Raw genomic sequence first — 18839 nt, forward strand, 5'->3', positions numbered from 1 at the left:
AAAAAGGTACCAGGTAAAGATGTTTCAGAAAAAGTTCTAAGATTTGGATGTTAGCACCAAAGTGGCCCTCTCCCAAGTCTGAGCCAACTCTTAATCTCCAAGCAGAGAGACATCTAGGGAAGGAGGTCTTCTGAATGCCCCAATAATGAACAAGGTAATATTACACATACATTATCATATCTTTAGGTGAAAGGCAAAAACATTTCTCTATGTATAACCAAGCCTTTGGCTGATTTAACATTATATGGCCTTTTAAATGTTTTTGTGGGAGCCCCTAGACATCCTGCTCAGTTCCCACCTAGGCTGATATCTCATTAGGTACCGCCCACAAAACTTACCATTGCAAATTGATTTAGTTCGTTTTTTAAAAAAAATTACAAAAAGAGAGAAAGGGAGAAAAAGAAACTGACAAATCATTTTGACAAACTCCCTTAATAAAGTATAGCCTGCCAGACTTTCACGTAATATTTAATGCTAAACACTTGAACTACTAGTGAATGAATTCTATAATTAGTTTAAAAACTAGAGGGGAGAAAAAGCCTTTTAACTTTTAGAAGCCCATTACTCTGACTATAGTCAAAGCTGCTTTTCGAAGAGACTCCAGTTTCCTTTCAAAGTATTTAAATCCCTAAATATTTAACCTTTATTTCAAAGTATTTAAATCCCTAAATATTTAACATTCATTGCTTGGGAACAGTGTTTTAGAACCAATTACCCAGACAGAACACAATGAAACTGTCATTTTGAGAAGCTACATTTCAGCCACTTTTGTTACAACCCACCTCGACAGCAGCAGACTGTAAAAAGCCAAAGCCCCTGATATCACAGGTAAACAGAAGTGTGTTAATCATTTATCATTTGACTTCATCATCTCTACATGACTCCTATAAAGGTAGGTCATTATAGTGCCATTTTTTTAAGGGAAACAAAGGCAGAAAGCATGGAACTTGCATAATGTCCCTGAAAACAGGTTCTTCCACGCACCCACACTGGCACTTAGTTTAAATGATTAATTCTAAATTGCAGTTCAGCTGTGACAAACCAGGAACCCTGTAAACTCGCAACAGACATACTAGACAATAGGACATGATTTAAAGAGTCCCCAAAAGCTTAATGCACATCACTGTTTTGTGATTTCAAACAAGACACTCTTGAGCTGGTTTCTGAAATCAGGATGTCCACAGTTCAAATCTTGCCTTGACTCACAAAGTGGCCTTAGACAAACAACTATTCCCTAAGCCTCAGATCCTCAAAATATGAGGATACTACTAACTTTACAGAGTTGTTGCAAGGATTACCTACAGAGTGACATATGAAGTGCTTTTAACACTCAAGACAGAGCAATAAGCAAGTGATCGGCATAATTATGGGACTGCCTATAGCCAGTGCTTTTTTTTCTTTAAAAAAAGTTTTGGGGTACTCTCATTTTCCTACTCATATTGAAATACTGCCCCTCAATGAGGCCAAACAGATTTACAAAATGTTTAGGGGTATGTGTACCCCTGTGTACCCCCAGAAAAAAGGACTGCCTATACCTCCCTCTACAGGCTACCATACAAGAAGTACCTAGATCCACCGGGCGGGGGGGGGGCATGCTGTACAGTGAAGAATACCAACTGCATGCAGCTCACATATCGACCAGTTTGCTGGGTTTATCTATTCTAACTGCAGACAATTTACTTTAATTTCATAAATGTAACTTAAATTGCAAAACACACCAAGGGTCAGATGAAGAACTGGAACTATTATTGGCAGGGAGTGGGGTATAGAGGAAGAACAAACCACAGACCTTTTACTAGGCAAATATCGGCAACCACTTCCCCACAGATGGCTGTGGCTAAGGCTCATATTACTCCAGACTAGTTTATATGAATGTGTCTGGGTGTAAATCCAGCCAAGGTTATCTTGTGGACAGAGGCTTGGGTTCAAATCGCAACCTCAGCTATTAACTCAGCGGGTGGTTTTGAACAAGTAACTCTTCCATGTCTGCAAAATGAGAACAATGGTTGCCCCAAATTGCTCTTACGGCAATGCATAAGAGCCTTGGAAAATGTCTTACAATACATAAGTGAAAAACCACCGTTTATAATCATTTCCAGCATTTGTTATTGTAATCTGAATACCAGTTTTACACTGCAAATTTTGCTCCTGTAGCACATTACTCTTGGGCTCAATCAACATTGCAGGGTCGCAATCCCAACACTGCTTTTGTTATCATGGTACAGTACTTCATATGCTTTCAGAATTCAGAAAGCAAAGGAAAGTCAAAAGGTAAGCAACAACGGCACTTTAAAAAAAATAAGGAAATCATATTCTAAAAAACTGAGCTCCTAATGGAACTTCTTCAAGATGTCATGCAACTATTTATTTCACAATAACTACTGAAATATATGTTTTAGAAAGCCAGAGGTCAGGTGTTTTAATATATAAAAAGACACCATTCTCATTCAGTAACAAAGGCCTGCACAGAAGGTTGCATTAAAAAAAAAAAGCACACACACAACATGGATACTAGTAAAAACAAATCCATAGAAGAATACACACTCTTTATCTGGTCCTGGCAATGCTGTGCTATCAGGTGACTTAAGGATGGTCAGTTTGTGAAAAACAAGGAAATGCCACAAAAGGAATTTTGTTTGCTTGTTTCCAGGAGCGTTTTTGCAAACAATGGGAAAAAAATCATTTAAAGCCCGATGAAGGTAGACAGCTCTGTCCTGAAAGAGCAGAAAGAACAGACGAACCCATCAAATTCACTTTACTGCAGAATAAAACTTGATCTGATGTATAGATGTCATGGACTGGCTGGATACAGAGGACCAGTATGAGGCAACAGCTGGGGAACCCCCAAGGGAAGAAGACTCAGAAGCCCGGGAATTAGTGGGGGGGACAACACTGAGTGGTCATGACTCCCAGAACAAGGAGAGGCATGAAACAGGCAGAGCAAAGACAGGCAAGACAAAGGAGCCTCAGATTGCCTGGAAAGGAACAGAGGGAGACTTCGGGAGCTGTGCAAAGGCTGTACCCTCTAGGCCTGGCTTCCTGAGCTGTCTTGTTTCTTATAAAAAAATTAACTTCATCGAAGCCATGGAAGTTATTGATAACCTGCTCCTGGCACCCGCTCCTGTCAATAGACACCAAAGCTCCTTTATTGCTATCCATTAGTTTCCAACAAACTACAACTGATGATGCTCAGATACCCATTTTTGCCAACGAAGGAGCAAGAGCAACAACTGTCTTATTCCTCAGCCAAGCTGAGCTGCTTTGTTCATGCTCTTCGTTCATTGTGTGTGTTACCTACAGCACCAACCTTCAACTGGTGGGCTGGAACCTAGGTTGGGTTGCAAGAGTAGCACTACCGGTACCATACAAGATAAATGACGAAGAAGTGGATCTCCAAATGCGTATCTGGACTAAGAGTGGAACCCAGATCTGGAAAGCTTGGTGGTTACTGCTAGAGTACCCCAGATGATCAGGCAGCACCTACAGCCCCATATTACGGTATCAGTACACAGACGTGCTGCAAAACCAGCACACTCAACATTCAAAGCAGTCTGCATCTACTGAAGTGATAAGAAAGCCTTTGTGATGTGCTAAGAGGGCAAGGAGACAAGTGAGGAGATAAAATGTGGCAGTCCTGTCACCATAAAAGGAAAACAGATGAAACTGAGAGCAAGCCAAAGAATCAAGAGAGGCTAAGTGGGAATTGCATACTAGAAGTCCGGACTCTTTACCCTATGAAGTCAGTATTGAGTTTTTGTTTTAAGCAAAGAGACTAACATTGAAGACCATGGCACATATTGTTGTTGTTGTTGTTGTTTAGTCGTTTAGTCGTGTCCGACTCTTTGTGACCCCATGGACCAGAGCACGCCAGGCACTCCTGTCTTCCACTGCCTCCCGCAGTTTGGTCAGACTCATGTTCGTACATATTGCATAACAGCAAATCTTGACTTTGCCACCAAGCATACACATTGGAACCAATCCTGGTTCTGCGATAATAGTACTCGATTGATCTGCATGATCAGCCCATCTCACCCATTTACCATACATTGTGCATGGGGTATGATTAATTTCCCCCCAGAAGCACATAGCAGGCATGGCAACTCACTCAGTCTTGTTTCTTTCTCAGGTGCAAGCAATGTGTTTCGTACAACTGGCTTTTTTAAAAAACAACAACAACTGCTTCTGGTGGAGCATTCAAGAATAGAAATGCTGTGGGGGAACTTAATTCATAATACCTCCCCCAAATGGCTCTCCCATTCAAACGCATATTTTAAGGAGATATACATGCTTCCAAGCAGGGTTCCATTAATCCCAGCCTTCTTCCCACCACAGCCAAACCTGAATTGGCTTGTCTAAAGCCAGGAACACAATTATATAACATCCTCCATTAACCTGGCTGCTATTAACACAAATGAATTCACACATGTTCTCTCCCTGCCACATAACCACTGTAAAACAAAGTAGCATTGCAATTACTCAGAATGGAACAAACAAACCATTATTTTTATTTCAAAGACCACAAGCACAACAAACGTAAATATACCAGTATATATATTGAAAAGGGCCTGTATATAAAACAAATATCAAACAAGACAGATCACTCAGTGTTAGGTTCAGCGAATGATGGAGAATTAAAAGGCCTAACATGCTTCTTTGTACACTCAAACAAGCAATATTCACTGTTTGCAGTGAAATCATACTCAAGCTACCTGAAGCATGAACTTGCAATACAAAATTCCAACCTGGAGTTTACATTGACATTGAAGCAATCACTTAGCTTATGCTGTCTGACTAGTCCAGTCTATGTGTTGAACTGAGCAATTAAAAACTATCCAATTCAATTTCAATTAGGAATTAAAGGGCAATTAAAAATGCATTTGCATCTAAAATGATATTTAGAACAACTCAGCTTACTCTTTCTTGAAGACATGCTTTACAGATAAATGAAGATTATTTAAATGTTTAAAAGATCTATTTGGTGGGACTTGTTTTCCCTGTTTCCCTGCTTTTACTTCTGCTCCAGGAATATTGGATTTAAAAAGCCACACAGGTTGTTGAACCTCATAATTCATATGGGGGGGGGAGAATCCAAATGATTACAGAAAGGTTCTGCTCAATGATCAGCAATTGAGGGGGGGAGGGCAGAGGAATATGAATTATGCTACTAATGGTTTGTAAAACTGTCATTCTGCATACAGTTCCTGCCCTCACACAGCACCACCTTAAAAACTTCCAAACCCAAAGTTCCACCCCCTGTCACCTCAACACCCCCTACAAATGCTAAATGCTGCCAAACCATAAATTTTGTATCCAGGATGAAGTATCTCAAATGTAAACACATCTACGGTACTTTATTCATACTACAGGTGTGGAGAACTTTTGAAGTACAGAAATTCTGCTCCTCCTATGCACAAGAAAAATTAGCATTTGTGATTTTAAAGACTGGTATCCTTCAACCCTATCAAATGATAAGGAAGCTTAGATTGAAAGATTAATAATAAAATGAATACTGTAAAATAAACCACCTCAAATGAAAATAAAAAATGAAGTGTTTCTATTGTGAAACTCAAATTGAACAAACTAGTTACAGGTAGGTAGCCGTGTTGGTCTGAGTCGAAGCAAAATAAAAAAAATCCTTCAGTAGCACCTTAAAGACCAACTAAGTTTTTATTTTGGTATGAGCTTTCGTGTGCATGCACACTTTGTCAGATACCCGACTAAGTTTTTATTTTGGTATGAGCTTTCGTGTGCATGCACACTTCGTCAGATACCTGACGAAGGTATCTGAAGAAGTGTGCATGCACACGAAAGCTCATACCAAAATAAAAACTTAGTTGGTCTTTAAGGTGCTACTGAAGGAATTTTTTTATTTTGCTTGAACAAACTAGTAAAAGTTTTTCAATATCACACAACAATGTTTATCCAAACTGTGAAGGTCATTCACAAGCCAGCTCAACCTCAACAACTAAAATCCCTGTCTCCCACCTTCTTACTTTATTTCCTTCCCTCCCATTCAACGGGCAGGTGGGTGAGATGAATTACACTTTTTCCCTTCCAGAGATTTAAAGGCAAAACCATCAAAACTGACCTTCTGGATGCTACTGGTTCCTTGTGTCTGTTCGGAAAGCCACAGCCTTCATTCCACTGCAACAACTTTTCTACTATATTGTTGAGTGACTTCACTATAAATATCTTTTAACACATTTAAAATGTGTGGGTGATGAAATTCAATAGCCAAAAAAATGAGTAACAAAGATTGTTACTGTAAGGAGAGAGCTATGTAGAGCTGAAGCAGCAAAAGTCAGGAAGAGAAGCTCTTTTGAGAAGGCTGTTCTATCAGCACACAGGACACCAACAGCATAAAAAGGGGAGATCCAATTTCCTCATAATTCCCTACCTAACACAATCCAAAGTCATCCCCTTTGGGGCTGAACCATCTCCCACAAGATGACACATTTTGCCAGAATAACCCTCCCACACAGAACAAAGGCCTTGAATGACACTGTCCATGCAGATTACAGCTGAGAACAGCATTTCAAAGCAAACAGAACTCGTCTCCTAGTCATACAAGTACAACAGACTAGCTATTTTGGTTAATCCAGGTTAAACCCACTTCAGGAAATATACTAGTGAATTCAATTAGAATTCACTCCATGCCATTCACCTGGAAGGAAATGCACATTTTTTCCTAAGGCAGAGAGTGATCCTACTGCTCATTCACATGGAGTCTGCAATAAATCTGTATAGATTAGCCATTGTGCTTAAGCAAAGTCAAAGGAGGCTCTCCCAGACAGTGCTGGGAAAATATTTTGAATTCCTAGGTACCAACCTGCTGTAGGGATTTCAACTAGAACTGTCCACATTCTACCACTGAAATCATAAGCAAACTGCTTTCTTTTTTAATATATATTCTCAGGATACCAAATTTTGTACTTTATATCTGTTACCTGGAATACACACAGATTGCCTATTGGCTGTATTGGAATACTAAAAGGTTTTACATCATGCGGACTTGCTATTCTTCTGATATTATACCCATGATGATCATATTATTAAACACTGCATGAATGCTAGCTAAACAAGCTAGCAGTCAGTTCCAGACATTCAATCACTCACAAAGATTAGAAACCCTTTCCCACACATTCAACCTAATCTTACGCATGCTTACAGTCAGAACCAACTCCCACTGGTTTCAGAGGGATTATTCCCCAAGCAAGTGTGTGTACGTTTGCATCCACAGGCATGTACTGAAGGCACTGGAGAAAACCCACTCTTTTATAGTGACTTCAGCTGTGAGCTTAACACAAATGATTAGAAGGTAATAACACAGCCTTGTATTTAGCAACTAGGCTTCTTGTTGTTGGCATCCGTCAGTCTCAACAAACAATGGAGTGCGCCTCCGAAGGTGAAGTCAAAGCGCTGTGTTAGCAGCACCCAAGTGACCTCCCTGGGGTGCAAGCCTGAGCAGTGTGTCTGGACGTCCTGGGATGCCCAGATGACAAGACCCCTCTCAGCTTCACTGACGTGGTCCAAAGGAAAGCAGAGCAATACATTTGGCACCAGTTTGGCTGCAGGAGTTGCCGGAAGGAGGCATATAAGGCACTATGGAGTCTTAGGGACTCCAGATTTTTGTACGCTTTACTCCTTAGCCTTCTCCTGAATATATCTCACAAACAGCCTAGAAGCCATAAAAAACAAGGGAATCTGTGTCGGCTAGCGCACTGGCATAGAAGGTTCCACATTTCTCTTCCTCACCCCAAGCAGCTTCCTAGTTGAGCCCACTAACCGCTGCTCCACACCAACTCCCTCTCCCCTGGAGTGCCATCAAAATCAAAGCCAGAGGGCCCTCCACAGGTAAGACATTTCCACCTGGAAAGGCAATTTGCTTAAGTCAATGTGGTTATTTTAATAGATTTTTCTACATTAGATGTCTCTCTGAACTGGTTTGCCGTGGGAAGAACAAAACAGCTTTTAAAGGTGGAATGGCAGAAAAGAAAAAGGCAAAATATAAATCTGATCATAGAATCATAGAATCATAGAGTTGGAAGAGACCACAAGGGCCATCCAGTCCAACCCCCTGCCAAGCAGGAAACACCATCAAAGCATTCCTGACAGATGGCTGTCAAGCCTCCGCTTAAAGACCTCCAAAGAAGGAGACTCCACCACATTCCTTGGCAGCAAGTTCCACTGCCGAACAGCTCTTCCTGTCAGGAAGTTCTTCCTAATGTTTAGGTGGAATTTTCTTTCTTGTAGTTTGAATCCGTTGCTCCGTGTCCGCTTCTCTGGAGCAGCAGAAAACAACCTTTCTCCCTCCTCTATATGACATCCTCTGTATGACATCCTTTTATATATTTGAACATGGTTATCATATCACCCTCTTCTCCAGGCTAAACATACCCAGCTCCCTAAGCCGTTCCTCATAAGGCATCGTTTCCAGGCCTTTGACCATTTTGGTTGCCCTCTTCTGGACACGTTCCAGCTTATCAGTATCCTTCTTGAACTGTGGTGCCCAGAACTGGACACAGTACTCCAGGTGAGGTCTGACCAGAGCAGAATACAGTGGTACTATTACTTCCCTTGATCTAGATGCTATACTCCTATTGATGCAGCCCAGAATTGCATTGGCTTTTTTAGCTGCTGCATCACACTGCTGACTCATGTCAAGTTTGTGGTCTACCAAGACTCCTAGATCCTTTTCACATGTACTGCTCTCCAGCCAGGTGTCTCCCATCCTGTATTTGTGCCTTTCATTTTTTTTGCCCAAGTGTAGTACTTTACATTTCTCCTTGTTAAAATTCATCTTGTTTGCTTTGGCCCAGTTGTCTAATCTGTTAAGGTCATTCTGAAGTGTGATCCTGTCCTCTGGGGTGTTAGCCACCCCTCCCAATTTGGTGTCATCTGCAAACTTGCTCAGGATGCCCTCAAGCCCATCATCCAAGTCATTGATAAAGATGTTGAACAAGACTGGGCCCAAGACAGAACCCTGTGGCACCCCACTAGTCACTACTCTCCAGGATGAGGAATATCCTGATCATTTTTATATACAGAAGTCTATATTGTTGTAAGTGGGGAGGGTCTAACACGTGCATTTACAGATGGCCCTCAGCAGCAACTGGAAGGGAAAGAGAAAATATTTTTCATGTAAATCCTAAACTCATTAGTGACACAGACCTCGCTGGAAGCAGATTCCCCAGGGTCCTTCCTCATGCTTTCATGTTCAGACATACTTTTGCATAAACAACTGTAGAAAAAGAAGGAAGATGGCAGTGAAGCACCCACAGACACATACTCCATCACTCGTTTTTGCAGCTCTGAATCTTAATGAGTATCTTCATTGCTTATTTCTGATGTACTTCTAGAAGATCTGCCAAATCAACATAAGCCTGTATTTTGATAGGTTCACTACTGCCCACAAGGCTAAGGAGAGCCAACATTCAACCTAATTGCAGGTTTCGTGCTTTTCTTCTGCTGCTGAGCTTATCTCTATACAGAGCAGCAGTCAAGAAACACTCTCCTTTCTCAAAAGGAACCTTGAAATCTGTGCAGATGTTCAGGGTGTCTACCTGGCATACCTCTGGTCAACAATCAATTTTTCTTCTACAGTTCCAGTGTCCTATATTAGCCAAGAAAATCTGCTATTGTAAAAGATGGTGTGGCAGATTGAGTGTAAAATATAATTTCAAAGTGCAGCCCAAAGAACACTCATATACTAAACATTAACGTTTTCCAGATTATGCCTACAGTAGAATATTTGAAAGCCACATAAAGCAAGGATAAAAGTCCTGCTGAATTCATTGAGTTATGCCAAGATGCACATCACCTAAAATTACAGACCCATATTAAGAAGGAAGTGAAAAGTTGGTATTTACAAGTAAGCTTGAATGCAAACCGTAATTCAAAAATAAATTTTGTGTAACCTTTTTCCTGACAATATTCACTCTCCATAAAAAATTCCAAAGCATAAAGCATTTGTCAGAATGGTCTAACAAATGAGATTGATCCATACAATTAATTTAGCCTTTTTTTGCAGTGTTTACAAACAATCACCAAAACCTATTAGAATGACACCACTATAGCCATAAATTCTCCAAAACAATGAGTCAAGTGTGTTATGACAAACAAATCTTATATAATATGGTGGATATTTCTGCTCCTGCAGTTGCTTATTATGAGATGAGTGTATGGACACAGGGACCTGATCAAGAAAAGGTTTTGTAAGCACTTCCTGACCTCATGCATTCAACCGAACTTGGCCCAAAATTTCCAAATAAGGTGATCCTATTGTGCCTAGTTAAATTAGTCACTATCTTAAGAGAAAGTAAATATATTTCAATGTATATTATATACATATCAATATATTAGCACGAGGATTGAATCTGCACTCCTGAAGCAGTGTCATTTTGCACAAACTTACTTTGCACTATGAAGAAGAACCTTGAGATCCATCGCTGAACCCGGCTGATTTATATACTGTTTGAAGGAGACTCTGCCAACTCCTATTCTGTTCCACATTTAGCTTTTGAAAACAAGTGCCTTGATTATGTAAGAGCCCACAGTGCTACTATTTCAACCTTACATTTTGAACCCAAAGGGAGAGATTGGTTACGAGCATGTGTGTTGACATTTTGCAACTCTTTGCAGCTATGCAAAAGTAGGTGAAAAGGCAAAATAAGCCAACAGCAAGTCAAAGCATTGATTTTTATGTTTAAGACTAACAAAGCCAGCTAATATAAAGCTAAGTCTCCAGATGTTCACCATTTTAGTTGTGTTGAGATTAGCTTGGAAGCTGAAAAAATTCATAGAGATTCAACAACCTTCTTTTCTTAAGAAGAATTGTGGTTGGCTGGTGATTAACCTTAAGTCTATGTCAGATACCGTCTTCTCACTTGCTTTTCTAATTGAGTAACGATTCAGAAGTCTTAACATGTTCAGGACTTGTTCACAAATTTCGTTCCAGACAGTGGTTACATCTGCCATGTTACCTAAACCATAATCAGCAACATTCTTGTGTTAGTGAAGTCAGTGGCTTCTTTCCAACGCATAGTTCTGTAATCACTACAGCAGATAAACAACATTCACCATGTCTGTGACAAAAATCTATGTAGAAGCCACAAAGTTTTTGACGGAGCTGTCCAACTTTCACAGAAGGTGGCACAGGCAGGTAGGTGAGTCATTTTTTCTACAGGAGGGATGGAGAACATATGTTGCTAGACTACAACTCCCATCATCCCTGGGGCTGATGGCTGGGGCTTCTGGGAGTTGGAGTCCAACAAGTTCTCCATCCCTTTTCTAGAGAGAGGCACAACAGACAGAAGTGTCTAGGAAAGGAGAGAGAAGCAGCAACAGCATTAGCTAAGGAGACTGGAGGAATGAGGAGAAAAACTAGGAAAGAGAACAGTCTAAATAGACATTTGAACACACGTAAAGGCAGAAGTGAGAATCTGTGAGAAAAGGCCTCCTCTGTGGCCAGATTATAGAACATCTTCTATTTATTTTATGGAACATCTTACCTTATGAAATCCATCTACCCCTGCTTTCGCTTTTTCTTGTAATCTGGTCAAAAATGTATTCCAATGGGAATTTGACCTGCTAGTTTCATTGCATTTATGTAGCAGGACCTCATTTCTCTCTCTCTCTCCCTGTGTGTGTGTGTGTGTGTTGTTGTTGCCTTATACCAGGCATAGGCAAACTCGGCCCTCCAGATGTTTTGGGACTACAACTCCCATCATCCCTGACCACTGGTCCTGTTAGCGAGGGATGATGGGAGTTGTAGTCCCAAAACATCTGAAGGGCCGAGTTTGCCTATGCCTGCCTAATGGCATTGCTTGGTGTTACCGTTATAAGCCACCCTGAGTGATGCAAATCCTTTGGAAGGGTGGGAGGGATATACATTTTCTTAATAAATATAATAGTAAACAGATCGCTTACCAACTAGAAATAACTTGCCAAATAACTAGCTACAGGTCTTTATATATTATCAATAAACCTTGGGAAATAGGAGGCAGAGTTTATTATCCTTGGGTTAGAAAAACTCATTTTATAGTCCCATGGGGCAGGAAAACGGGAGAAAATTGTTCCATATTCATGGTAAGATGCCATCAATTAATTGAATGAGCTAAGAGTTGCAACCTTCATCAGAAGAGTAAAGGAACTGATACACTGGAGGTGCATAATGTTTAAAGCTAAAGCTACATGCCCAGAAGCTATGCTCAGATACCTGTGCACAAGTTCACACTAACCACTTTGGCTAACACCTAGACCTACCTGATTAAAATCCTGAAGAACAGATTGAGAGGATTAACATAATTAACACAAAATGCATATGCATGCCTAGGTAAAAGTACGTATTTACTAATGACATCTTCACCCTCCAGCTATTCTGTGCTCAGATTTTACAATGGAAAGCCTGAAATTACTTTTATGACGTCCGTCTAACTCTAACCAGACACTTGCCTGCTTGCTGCAGCTTGCAACCACGACAATTAAGTATCTATAATGTGGGTTTTAAAGAAGAAGAGTGTGCCAGCAAGGGAATCATGAGTTCCTATTCTATGTACACTTACTTGGAACATGGTGGGATTTCCTTTCGGAGAAAACATGCAAAGGGTTGGGCTGTAAGTGAATGAGACCCCTTTCCCCTGCCTGTTGAGAGGAGGGTTTAACCCTCCATCCTTCAAATGCCCTTTAAATGTGCTCCTGCCCAGAAAGACAGACTGGAGAATCAATGTCCCTACAGGTGTTGTGCAGCAGAACAACTCCCCCTGCAATCTATTAATAGCAACCTCCCAAGTTTCTTGCTAGGCATATCTCAAATGGAAAGGAAACCCAGTAGGCTGCAACCTGCTAGACCTAACAGCTGTTCTTTCACAAAGGAAACTGTTCTGGCTACCTCAAGCTGTCTCTTTGGGCCTAGTTCTTACAATCAGCAGGTGGTTAAACCTATTTCTGGATTTTATCACTTCACGCCACAAGTGACTGAACATTCCCTGCATATAGACAAGTAGCATGTGAGGAAGAAGGTACCCCTCTTCCCAGCCTGCCACTTTTCTGTACATACGGAATGTTTTTGTATAGAAAAGCATTTAACAGCGTGAGCCCACACTTGCAGGCGGAAACGAAAGCAGTCACAAAATTACCATGTTGTACTGTAGGTGCTGACCTGGATATGAGAATCCTGGATTCAAATATCCCTGCTCAGATGTAAAGGGTACCATTAGATGAAAAAAACTCTTCCTAACCTCACTTTTAGGGATATCATGAGGCTAAAATGCCACTGGAGAAAGAGCAGGAAATGAAAGTAATTAAAGGAAATTACTACTTCCTTTCCATCACCATCCCTGCTTCACAGCCTTCATCGCAGCTGGCAGCTACAAGTCCAGGAAGGAGGAATGATGTCTTCAACATTATTATTATTATCACCATTAATTTAATTTAATTTAATTTATTGCGTGCCTTTCACCCTAAGGTGCCAGGACAGGTTGCAACAATTCAAAACACAAATACAACTACAATAGATGACAAATGTTACTGACAGAAATGAGAAAGCATTGGGCCTTCCCAGAGTTGGGATCCCTACACAGAAAGATGTTCTATTTAACAGTAAATGTGCCCTCTATGATATCTGGTAGAATGACTTCCAAAAGACCATGAAAGATATAGTTATGCAGATAAAATCAGTTGCTTCTATTTGACAAATCCTAAACACTCACTCCTGTTTTATATTCAGTGCGTAAGAGTTGGACCCAATGTAAAATGGAGGGGCGGGGGAGAGGCAGATCCACCCCAGAAGCATAGCTGCCAAGTTTTCGCTTTTCTTGCGAGGAAGCCTATTCAGCATAAGGGAAAATCCCTGTAAAAAAGGGATAACTTGGCAGCTATGCCCAGAAGAACCATAACTCCAATTCCCAACTTTTGTTTCTAGCATTTGTGAAACCTGAGATAAGTGACAACATGTATAGCAGACATTCTTCTTCTCATTTTTTAAAAAAGAAATTCATCTGCTCCCCCATTTCAGTGGTTTACTCCTCCATGCCAGAAAAATTCCCATGGACCCCCATGGATGCAAGCAAAGGTGAAAGCCCTGACCTGTGCAAATTTTCTGCATGCACACACTTACTGTACACACTGGCCCATGAATGTGTTAATGTTAGAATGCCACCTATTAATAGCCCACCAGCATGGTAATATTACATGTGTGAATGGGCCCATATACCCTGTTTCTCATATTTTAAGGCATCCCCATAAAATAAGCCATAGCAGGATTTTTAAGCATTCAAGGAATATAAGCCATACCCCGAAAATAAGACATAGTGATAGGAGCAGCAGCAATGCTGGCCGCGGCAGGAGGAGGAGGAAAAAAATAAGACATCCCTTGAAAATAAGCCATAGTGTGTTTTTTTGAGGAAAAAATAAATATAAGACGTGTCTTATAATATGAGAAACACGGTATATGTAACAGAAGCAGGAGCCTAAAGTCATTTCTGAGATTACAGAGCACCTGGTAAATCTAGCTATACATTATGGGGTTAGGGATAGGCATCTTTGTAAAACTGCATTTTTTCCAAACATAACCGAATCACATCTAGAAACAGTCAATCCCAACTAGAACACACTAATTGACAACCCTCATAGTATAGAGATCTCAATCTGAAATTCCGCAAAGAGAGACAGAGAAAAACCCAGTCCTCCCAATCTGAATTTTAACCATAAAACCCCTAGATGTAGCAGTTACAAAACAAGACAGTGCTTGAAAATTCATCTGGCACACTCCAGGATTTAAGTAGGTATTTGGCATAATTCACTGCTTTCAGTCCTAATATCTCTTTGTAGTTTCCCACACAATAGAATTGGCAAAGATCTGTCCCTTCTGTCTCTCCCATGGTTAATGGATAGCCATCACATTAGACTCTGTAAAAAGGCAATCAATCATTACTGGTTGCATTGCTCTCTGCCCAGAATGAAGGGCATCGTAAGATACATCCTGCAAATACATCTAGACAAGATATGCAAGGCAAATATGATTATCTTCCAAATATTAACTCTTTGAAATATAGCACGTGAACACATGCATGCCTAGTCCCACAAAGCAAATGTCTGAAGGCTTTTATAAAGTTCACTAAGACAGATGTCACACCTGTGCCACGTAAAAACCCAAAAACCCTGTGTTTCAAAACACACCACTCAAACAGAAATGCATGCTGGGAAAAGAACCAGGTTGCAAACCAGCACCCTCTAGCGGTGGCTACACTGGTACTGCACCTATAAAAACTTTCCTCTCAACAGCACCTCGGCTTCAGTTTACATACTAGGCCAAAGCCTTTACAGACTAGGCCGAATGGAGGTACTGACTCGCCTGGGTGAGGGTTGGGGGGAGGAGGGGACGGGATAGGTCAGGACACAGTGGGTCCAGTCACAGGGATGACCCGGGGTGGGGGGAAGAGGGGGCGTAATCTGTCATGGGTCGGGACGGGGTGGGGGGAATCACAGGGATAAGCTGGGGGTGGGGGAGGGGGAGGGGGCAGGATACGTCATGGATCCTCTACTCCCAAGTAAAAGGGACACATAGAACTTTTCCTCAAGGGTGGGAAAAGATTAATCTTCCCCAAACACATCTTCCACTATGCTGTGGCTGATGTATGGTCTACAAGTGATTATTTTCTCCCCTTCAAATACACCTTGGCTTTATCCACACAAGTAACTAACAAGCGTTTTCTGCAGCCTTTGGGACTTTAGAAATGTTTGCACATTTTGCACAGATAAAATAACAAAGGGCTGCTCTTGCTGAATAACATCCCCTTGGTACCTTGGTACCAGATGAAGCTCTTCACCAATAACACAGGGCCCCGTTTCAAAACTCTGCACCTCTGTCGAATCTCTCAAACAAAGAGCTCACTTGAACAGAATTTCTTTCAAGACCAATCTGCCCTTGAAATGGCCTAATCCTGTCCCTCCAAGCCTGGACTGCCAAATATTAGGGTTCAGTTTCAGGAAGAGTTCATTGTCCAGGAAACTTCTGCTGCACCCAACCCCAAGGTTCATCCACAAAGAATGTACAGTATAGTAAGTAACAGAGATTGAAGCTGCCTTTGAAGACAGGCAGAGTATCCCATAACCAGCCTTTGCAAAACCCAGATTTAGAGCTTTAATTTAGAGCTTTTGCAGAGAAGAAGTGCAACAATTTGGCAAGCTTAAACCTGGCTCATTTTAGAAATCCAACACTCCTTACTAAGTACTGTACATCAGAGCCCTTCCCATGTTGGTGAATGCCAGTATATGGAAAGCAGTCAGGCACAAAAGGCTGAGAATTTCTGCATATGCATCTTATCCCACACAATCCTCAAACACAGGACACCCTTGGAGACGTGCCTAGATCAGGGCTTCGACTTTGCCGTTGCGCTTTAGGCAGGGCAATCAGACACATGTTTTACCGCGGTGTTGATGCGGATCTATTACCCCTTATCTGCCAGCTACCAGTGATATGCAATACTATCACGACGATACGGAAAGGATTGTCTTGTCTCCCATACTCTTTGTGTGTGAAGCAGAGGTTTCCGGTCCACTTTTATTGATCGCATACGTAGGGAATCCCAAAAGACTGCGGGTGGTTTTTTTATTAATTAATGCAGAGAGCGGAGGAATGTTTTCATAATAGAGAATGCACGAACGTCCTAAAAGCCCACTCCTCCTCCCCCCACCCTTTACCCGCAGCAACACACATCACAGCAGGGAAGCTCTCTGCTCTGGGCAGAACCGAGGAGGGCGCTCCTCCTGCTATTATCTAAGGTTGTAGGAAGAAGAGAATTCCTTGCTCCCATTTCTTTCTTTCTTTTGTAAAAAAAGGAACCCCAATAAACCGCCTCCGTGCCCTCCCTTTAAAAAAAAAGAGCGGCAACTACGTTCTTCTGCAGCCAGTAGGACCAGAAACCTTCATGCAGAAAACACCCTTCCCAAAGGCATCACCTTCCCCAACAATGGAGGAACAGGCCACCCCACTAGAAGCCCTCGACTTCGGTGTAGAAAAAGCGACAGGCAGCCCGTCAAATACCCCTCCCCACTATTCCGCCAGTCCCGATCCTCAACCCTGGAGCTGGAATCCAGCCGCGGCAAACCGATCTACCCCCTCCCTCCGGCCGGTGCATTGCAGCCTCCCGTACTTGCTCATGACCGGTGCCCGCTTGCTGGGGAAGGAAGAAGTTCGCGCAGCGCGCGTTAAGCCACAAGGCGAGCCCCGCTGCACCGTCGCCCGGTTCCCTGGGGCTTCTGGTCTCCGGCCAGCTGCGCTCCGCGTTGCACGCGCTCCAGGCTCTCTCCACGCCGTGCAGGAGAGGGAAGGAACAGCGACAGGCTCGCACACACCTTGGCAGCCGTTGCCCGCTGCTGCTGGGCACGAGGGACGCGGACGGGGCCAGCTCGTCCTCCCCGCTTCTTAAAGAAGCACGCGCGCTGCTCCGCTCCGAGGTTTATGGAGCGGGAATTAGCCAACGGCGGCCAATGGGGACAGGGAGCGGCGTCCCGAGGTTGGTCGCGTCCGCTTACACACCCCTCCGCCGGGAGAGGCGGTGGTGCGGTCCGAATTGTGATACAAAAAGCAAACGCGGCGGTTGGCCGCCGCGCGGAGACGCGAAGCAAAGCGGCCAATGGGAAGCCGCTCAAGGGACTGCAGCAGGGCCAAGGCGCAATGCATTTAAAGCGACAGAGGCTAACGGTGGAGGGCGGTTCAGGTGTCTGGAGGAGTCCCAAGGAAAGGAGGAGAGGAAAGAAAAGGGGGGAGAGGGAGAAAGAAAGAGAGAGAAAGCAGCACACGCCCTGTTCACGTCACAGCCTCTTACGTGGGAAGAGAGCAACCTTGACCTCCAGCTATCCAATAATTTGCAATGCCATTTCAATACAGTACAGCAACACCAGCCAAAAAAGCACAAGAGGGAGTAGGAGAGGCGGCGTTTGTAGGAAGCGGGCTCGGGATTATTGCGCCGGCAACGACTCTGCTTGCGAGAGCCATTGGGCGCTTTGTATCAGAAACGGCTAAAAGTTTAAGGAAGGATTTTCGAATATATGCAGTGCCCTTGAGAAAACCACTGCGCTTCGGAGGGAACGTTAGAAATTAGAGGTCAGAGAATGTTGTAGTATTTTGAAAGCTAAATATTTCCAGTGTGCAAATCCTACTGTATACCGATCTATTCAGAAGCAAAGCCCCGAGTTCCCTGGGTTTGAGTTCCATCAAGTTTTCGTGTGAATGGGATTGCAGCTTTATTCTACCATAAATTTGCGTGCACTAGAAGCCGCCTAATCAGATACATGAAGCGTTATCCGCAAAAGCCTACGTTAAAATAAATCTGCCAATCTTTCATGTGCCGCAAGACTCCTGTTGACTGCTGCTACAGACTAACACGGCTTTGAGAGAGTTCTCAATACAGTATACTGTACAGTATAAACACCTGAAGAATCTCACTCGCTTACACACACCCGTTTACGCTGGTGCATTAGTTCTTCTTGCTGCCCGATCCTGTGCACACATTCAAAAGCAAATCCCAAAGTTGACTCCTCAAGAAGCATAGGATTGCTGCCTTACTGTGGTAACTTAGAAGCAGCTCGTTTCCACAGAGGTGTCACAGGAAAAACAAACCTAGAAGTCAGCTTTCTTTCTCCAAGGGACTATGGGAAATGTAGTTTTGCAGGGTTGATCATTCTGTGTTAGATGCCTCCCCTCCCCTCCCCCCTACAAATCTTAAAGAGTTCCCTGCAAAAAGCCCAGATATGGTACACTAGTTAACAGGGCTGGCAAATCCATGAGGTAAGGTGAGGTGACAGCCTCAGGCAGCTGCCAATATGTGCGCTTGACA

The 18839-nt window shown here is 42.6% G+C and overlaps 1 protein-coding gene across 34 annotated transcripts in view; it reads right to left on the bottom strand.

The window, feature by feature from the left end:
- Positions 1-18839, bottom strand: part of MICAL3 (microtubule associated monooxygenase, calponin and LIM domain containing 3) — a 190388-nt gene that overhangs the window by 165166 nt on the left and 6383 nt on the right. For 28 of the 34 annotated variants that reach the window (XM_088676901.1, XM_035126964.3, XM_035126961.3 and 25 more), the window contains exon 1: positions 17154-17463. The exons of 3 other annotated variants lie outside the window; for them this stretch is intronic. The gene's annotated coding sequence lies outside the window, so the exon portion shown is untranslated. Of the gene's footprint in view, positions 1-17153; positions 17571-18839 lie in introns of those variants that run through there. 3 more of the 34 variants (XM_088676903.1, XM_035126940.3, XM_088676902.1) reach the window with 2 other exon arrangements.

The sequence above is a fragment of the Zootoca vivipara genome, chromosome 9 (assembly GCF_965207765.1).
Source record: "Zootoca vivipara chromosome 9, rZooViv2.hap1.1, whole genome shotgun sequence".
NCBI lineage: Eukaryota > Metazoa > Chordata > Lepidosauria > Squamata > Lacertidae > Zootoca > Zootoca vivipara.